Source organism: Miniopterus natalensis, chromosome 10 (assembly GCF_054644295.1).
Source record: "Miniopterus natalensis isolate mMinNat1 chromosome 10, mMinNat1.hap1, whole genome shotgun sequence".
Taxonomy (NCBI): domain Eukaryota; kingdom Metazoa; phylum Chordata; class Mammalia; order Chiroptera; family Miniopteridae; genus Miniopterus; species Miniopterus natalensis.
The window spans coordinates 66,239,858-66,247,589 of NC_142090.1; positions in this window are offsets into that span (position 1 = coordinate 66,239,858).

The window sequence follows — 7,732 nt, forward strand, 5'->3', positions numbered from 1 at the left end:
TCCTCCACAACACAATGATATCAACTATGCATTACTGATGTTATTTTAAATAATACATGAATTTTATTTAAAATTAAATAAATAAAATTTTATTTTATTTAAAAATTATTAAAACAATACCTAAATTCCTTTTATATAGAAAAAGAGATTCTTGCTTTTAGGATTTAATTGACTAATAGTCCAGATGCAGCTGTGCTATGTGTTTTAATTGAACCACCTTTCATACCTTTCAGCATTACCGACTCACCCCAGACACTACTCTTTTTTTTGCCTGGACTACTGCAGAAGCTACCTAACTGGTCCTACTTCCATATTTGCCCACCTACAATGTGTTCTTCATATAGTAGATCAGTCTATTTGTAATTTAAATCCAGCCACTTTAGTCTGGTAATCAGTGCTTTCTAAACACTTCCCACCAAATTTGGGGTAAAAGTCGAAGTATATTCAATAACCTACAAGACCATACATGGACAAGCCCTTGCCTAATGTCCTGCCCTGCCCCACTTGGCTTCAGTTCACATTGGATTTCTCGCTGCCTTAAGCAGGTCAAAGTTTGCCTGTGTCTGGTTCTTTACAGGGCCTTCCCACTGCCGAGTACACTCTTTCAAAGCCTTTTCGTGTTTGTCTCCGTCACATCATTCAGATTGCTTCTTAAACGTCACCTTATTGAGGTCTTTCCTCTAAAACTTTCTGTTCCCTTTCTACCCTGCTGAAATTATGTTTCTTAAAAAATGTTGTGTCACTACCTGAAATTTATGATTCATTTATTAAATAAGAGTGGCACCTAGTTTATCTTTCTCACATCTTATAGCTAGCACCTGGTACATAATTAACACTCAATGAGCGTTCGTTGAACGAACAAGTGGATCTATTAACACTGGGTGTGTGGTTTTGTAATTTTTAATGCATGGAACTGATAGGAGTCTCTCCTCATAATGTTTCATCACAGACATTTTGAAATTGTTTATCAATGGGCATATTTCTTTGTTCTTTCTTCAGAAATGCACTGAGGATTTATTCATGAGCTTTGTTGTTAGAAGGAGAGACCCAGGCTACATCCTAGCATTCCTCTTATGATCAGCTTTATTTACCTTTCTCAAAATCTGTGACCTCATTTTGTTTTTTTAAATGACATGGTATAATTTAGTTATTTATTTAAAATGTTTAGTTATTGATTTTAGAAAGAGATGGAAGGAGAGAGGAACATTGATTTGCTGTTCCACTTATTTATGCTCTCATTGGTTGATTTTTGTGTGTGCCCTGACCGGAGATCAAACCTGCAACCTTGGTATATCAGGACGATGCTCTAACCAATTGAGCTACCTGGTGAGGGCTGTTATCCCATTTTTTATTTTAGAAGCAGCAGCAATGCTTTCTACCTTGTTGACATAAAATATTGACAAATAGTATATTTAAAGGTGTCTGTTATAGAATTTTGCACATGTCCTCAATACGTGGCAGCCATTCCTGCCTTTGCCCCACATCACATACAGCCTTCACACACATTGCATTGTTTTGAAAACAAGGAATAAATCTGGGCATATAATGGGTATGTGATAAAGTAAAAGTACACTGGGAAAGAATCAGAGACCTGGCCTCCAGGCCAAGGTTTGTCAGTTACTAGCTTTCCTAAGAGGTTAAAAGCATATTAAGCAATTTGTTCCTCTCAACCTTCATATATAAATTGAGGGTTGTGGGTGAGTGTGAAGGTGGATTGTTTTCAGATTTTCTAGGGCCCATTACACTCTGTAAGTTCTGTGATTTTATGTTTATGGAAAGTTGTTTTCCAGTCTCAAAAGAACTTGTTAAGAGTTTCTGAGGCAAATTGCATATACTTGAAAGCGAACATATCTCAGCTCCATTTATAATTCTTCATCATTTGTGGGGCAGTTGAGATAAGAGTGTGGAATTGAAGTCACTGGGAAGAAACTGATGTTTTGAAAGATTACTTGCACGTATCTCAGGCTTTCATTCTAATTGATCTGAGATGTCAACTACAAGTATTGAAAGCAGGTGTGATTTGCCAGCCTCTTAAGGCTTGATTTTAGAAAATGTGTTATTGGTACACAAAATTAGTCATTTTGCTCACTAGTTGTGTGTTAACAGATAGGTCAAGTTAATTTAAGACTTCTTTATAGGGTGTTACCTAAGTTTTTCAGGATATTTTCCATAATTTAACTGAACTCTGTCATCCTCCTAAAATACATTGTGGTATACAGAATAGTGGCTCCACAAAATTGTCCATGTCCTAACTCTTAGAATCTGTGAATAAGTTACCTTGCAGGGCAAAAGGAATTTTTCAGGTGTGATTAAATTAAGGATCTTTAGATAGAAATTTTTCTGGATTACCTGGATGGTCCTGATGTAATCACAGGATCCTCATAAGAGGGAGTTAGGTCACAGGAGAGAAGAGGTTTTTGAAAGTGGAGAAAGTGGTCACAAGGCAAGGAATGTAGGTGGCCCCCAGAAGCCAGAAAAGGCAAGGAAATAGATTATCACCTAAAGCCTCCAGAAGGAATATAGTGCTGTGGACCTATTTTATTTTATTTTATTTTATTTTTATTTTTTAAAAAGATTTTTAAATTGAGTTTTAGAGAGAGAGGAAGGGGAGGGAGAGAGAGAGAGAGAGAGAGAGAGAGAGATGTGAGAGCAATATGGATCAAATGCCTTCTGCATGCCCCCTTCTGGGAACTGAACCGGCAATCCTTCAGTGTACGGAATGATGTCCAACCGAGTCACACTGGCCAGAACTGTGGACCTCTTTTGCTCTTCTGATTTTTAGGATTGTAGAATAATGATAGTTGTTTTAAGCCATTGAGTTTGTGGTAAGTTGTTATAGCAGCAATAGGAAACAAATACATTTGTACTGTAAAAATGACCGTATGATGCAATGTTCACTAGAAAATCTTCCTAATATCATAATTAGTAGGTCAAGTTAAGGACTTTAGTTAATAATTTTCAAAAAACTGTAATCATCTGGAAGTGCTAGCATACGTGACAAGTTACCTGTAGCTATATTTAACCACTGGGAAACCACCTAGAGTAACTTCTTATTGTGAATCATAGACTTAAAAAAAATTAATTAATTATATTTGGTAAGAGCATATAGCATAAGATCTACCCACTTAACAAAATTTTAAGTGTACACTAGAGTATTGTTAACTATACGCACAGTGCTGTACAGATTTTTAGAACTTATTCATCTTGCATAACTAAAATGCTATACTCTTTGAACAACAATTCCCATTTCTCTCTACCCCTAGCCCCTGGCAACCACCATTCTACTTTCTGCTTCTGACTTTAACTGTTCAACTTATACTACTAATATAAGTGGTATTGTGCAGTAATTGTCCTTCTGTGACTGGCTTATTTCACTTAGCATGATATCCTCAAGGTTCATCCATTATTGTTGCAAATGGCAGGATTTCCTTCTTTTCTAATGGTGAATAATTCACCTACTTTTTTGGGGGGCGGTTATTTTTTGGATGGAGATTCCAGATATTGTGTAAGATTGCTGAGATAAGTAACCTTCACATAGACTTTCTCTCTGTGACAGTTTTAAAATATGTACACAAATTCAAAAGGTTGAACATGAGATTCCTTCCCCTGAGTGTGGGTTGACCTAACTAACCTGCTTCTAACAAAGAGAGAATATTGCTTAAATGATGGTATATGACTTTCAGGACTAGGTCCTAAAGGCATTGTTCACTCCTGTACTCTCACTCTGGGGGAAATTAGCTTCCATGTCATGAGCATAATCAAACAATCCTACGGAGAGGTTCATGTGGTGAGGAGCTGAGGCCTCCTGCCAGTGGCCATATAAATGAGCCACTATGGAAATGGATTCTTCAGCCCCTTTGGAGCCTTGAGATGAACGAAACCCCGTTCTAGGTCTTGACTACAAACTCCTAAGAGACCCTGAGCCAGAAACACTCAGGTATGCCACTTCCATTCTGACTCTCAGAAATGTGTGAGGTAAATAAATGTTTATTGCTTTGAGTTGTTAAGATTGGGGGTAATTTTTTATGTATTAACAGAGAAGAAATACACTCTTTCTTGGTATTTTTCCCAAGCTAAGTTATACAGGGGTGGGCAAAAGTAGGTTTCAGTTGTTTGGATGGAAAAAGTCATGGAGGTTATGATTATTACAATAGCTTTATTAATTCTGTATTTTGCATATACTCACAACTGTAAACCTACTTTTGCCCACCCCTGTATCATTATACTATGAACTGTCCTAATATTCTTGAGATGTTTCCTTTTTTTTTTTTTTAAGGGTACAGAGAATGGGAAAGACCCAGCCTGGATTATGCTTACTCTTTAGAAGCAGTGGAAAAGTGAGAAATCACATACTTTGAAAATTCCTTTTGAGACACAAACTAAAGAATTCACAGGAAGGTGACTAATGGGGGGTGAAAGGGTAAAAGAGAAAAAGGCTTTTCTTCTGCCTCCTTGATTCTGTCTGTCCAGTAATTAACATCATTTATCTTCGCAGTTCACAATGAGTTCATATAATTAGAGAAGGTTAAGCTCTTCTCTCTTGGAGAGGATGGTTAATTTAAACTGTTTGGAAACCACTTAAAGAAAATCACTGAAGGACTCTGAGGGATGGAATCTAGATCTCACGTAAGAAGAGCGTGTATGTGACCAAAGCAAGGATGGTAACTCTGCACCAGCGCCAGTGACAACTTGTCTCAAGATTTAATCACGGCAGAAAATATTTGTTATTTGTAAGTTTGTCTGAGTTTAGGATGCGGCCTTTCATTGCTGCCAGTGTATGATCGTCTTACCACTTGTTGACAGGGACAGGGCATCATCATTTATTTCAGATTGTGTGATTAGAGTTCACGTAACTGAATTATGTAAGTTGTTGTTTTTCTTAGGTAGTTTCATTCTTTTGTATTTACTTTGAGTATCTACAGGCATGCCGCGTAAGAGGGTCCTAGACTTTTCCCACTTGGCACGTAGAGTGACTTGAAGTTTGTACTTGGAAGTGGCACTAGTAGCCTACCCACCCCCTGAGAGTCAGCTGCCATCAGAGTAAAGATGACTAATGAAGACACCCTGTCTCATCCTCAGGGTAAATCTAGCTGCAGCAATAGATTATGTTCCATCTTTTTGTTTGCTTTGTTGAATCCAAGTCCTCAAGTAAACAGAAAGGCCTTATAAGAAAAGTCTCTTTGATAAAAGCCTGAAATTGTGTCTAGTATAGAGGTCAGTCTCTAAAAAGGATGGACATTACCCGCTGTCCTTCATCTGGAAATGTGATTCCTCCACCTATGACAGGGACAGGGGACGGGATGAATATGGCTTCAGTCTAATCAGGTTAAAATCTCCACTTCTTTCCCGTTCTCAATGAGAGCAGGCACACAGGATCTGGGCTTCCAGTGAGAACCGGCCTCCTAGAGGCTGATCAGCCTTACAACTTAGTCTATAGCTGCATTTGCAAGTGAATCATTGAAGGACCTCCCTTCAGCCCCCAACCTGTCTGTGGGCCTCTTCAGTCATTTTATTATAGATAAGAGCTTTATTTATAGTGTGAAAGAAAAGGCAGATGGGGGTCCTGTCTTGATGTCACCAGTTTAGGAAGCCACAGTCCCTGCCCTCCTCAAGTGGAGTGATAGGTCTGGGCTGAAAAGCTAGGGAAACATTCCCAGCGTAGAAAATGCACGAGAAACAAAGAACTCTGGCTGACCCGGAGACACCGTGAATGCCAGGTCACATGGAATCCCAGCATCACTTCATTGAGGGACGTTAGGCTTCAGCTGTTTCCTCTAATTCACTCATATCATGGCTGGGGGCCCAGGTCAAAGCTGAGTATTCTATTCCCCCTGTTCAAACCCCTGATGTTCCATCTCCTCTCTGAATGTACTCCAGGAATGCAAGAAAATAAACCTCATGTTAGTGAAAGTACAACAGATTCACTTCGACTTATCAGCCTATTGATCTAAATATACTTAAAGAAAAGAAGACAAGGCTGTAAATGACCATGATTTTCCTAGGAAATAAAATGGAAAGAAATGTGAGCATGCCAATCTTTGCTGGAATTTATACAATGATTATATTTGACTCAAATATTAAGAGTTAAATGCATATTTTTATCAAGTTTACATGCACTTTTCTGATGTCCTAACTTGGAGATTTTTCTACTTAAATTTTCTTTTTTACTTTCTCCATCTTTTGTTAAAAAAACTTCCCCCTTACATTTGACCCACCTACCACCATTGGTTCCTCTCTAGAGGACACATATTCAAAATGTATTTGAGGAAGAAAATAAACGTGTGTCAGAGTTGAATCAAGATGTTAGAAATATCCTGTGTGAAAGCAGGGTAACTGTCAAACACAAATTTTGAATTTAAAAATAAGTAACTATAAGAACCAAAATCAGTAGATTTTTTTTCCCTTTTTTTACTGACCTGACCAAATTAGTAATTCAGAATGATTGAGTCAGGTTATGTTGCCAATATTTATATTCTAGAAAACAAACTAACCTTCTATGAGAATATTTCACCTGCTATGCAAATTTTATTTGATTGCTCCAGAAAACACAGCCCTGTTACTGAACTGCTTCCTGAACATTTCTCCTTGGATGGTACTTAACACAAATAAATTGCATAGTTCACTGCTAATATCCTCCATAACCCACCCCCCATCTTCCCCTGCCCCCCAAAGTTCATGGCATTAATGGTTTTGTCACTGTTTCTCAGCTGAATTGTTGTGAGAGTATTTGTAAGACAAAGGACAACCAGAATAACAAAGAGCTCCTAAGGTGGGATGAATGCAAGAAGACTGGGAGGAAAATAAAGCTCTATCTACAGCCACTATGGAATACTACTTTTGAGACAGTATAGCCAGGCAAGCTAAGGAAAAAATAATAACCACTAATCATTGTTAAGAAATGGGTGTGCTCATTTAAATCCAATACATCAGTAGCCAATAGGGTAAACTAAGGATGGTGTGGGGGCTAAAAAAATAATACTTTTCCTCCCACCTTCTAAATTCTTCTAGTTGGGCTTATCATCAAATTAACGGAGACAGATTAACAGGAGAAAGTGCGATTATAATATGTGCGCTCAGGGAATTCACATAAGCATGAAAATCCCCAATGACAGTGAGGCAAAATAGAGTATCTATGTTATTTTGGACATAGGATAAAGGGGGTAGGGGTCCGAGATGGCAAAAGTGAGAATGGGCCATTTACAGGTAGCTGAGGAAGCACGGAACACACAAATCTCAGGTAAATTCTTGCTTCAATGGGACACAGGGGGTGACCTAGTAAACAGGCCCCTGCCTGAGGCTCTCCTACTCACCACAGTTAATTCAAATTAGGATCCTAAGATTTCCTTCCTGGAGTAGGCCTTTCAGATCTCTTAGGCTGAAAGGGGGGAGCATCAAAGTTTCTTTAAGTCTTTGTTTCTTAATAACCAGCTTAAAATCAATGTCCCAAAAGGCAGCTTTAGGGTTTTTGTCTCCTTCAATGGTCATAATGTTAGCCTTTGAATGTGCAGTTTCACTGAAAAATTAAGGACTATATTTCATGTGAAGACACTTATATAGTTGGCCTTTTTAGCTAACTTGGACCATAAAACTTGTTATTCATCAATTAGGTATCATAAATTGGGTTCTCTGGGTAGCAGATGCTGAAGCAAAGTTTAGAGTGTAGGATGTTTATTAGGAAGTGCCTTGGAATTAACATCCATAGAAGAGAGAGGAAGGAAACGGGACTGGGTAG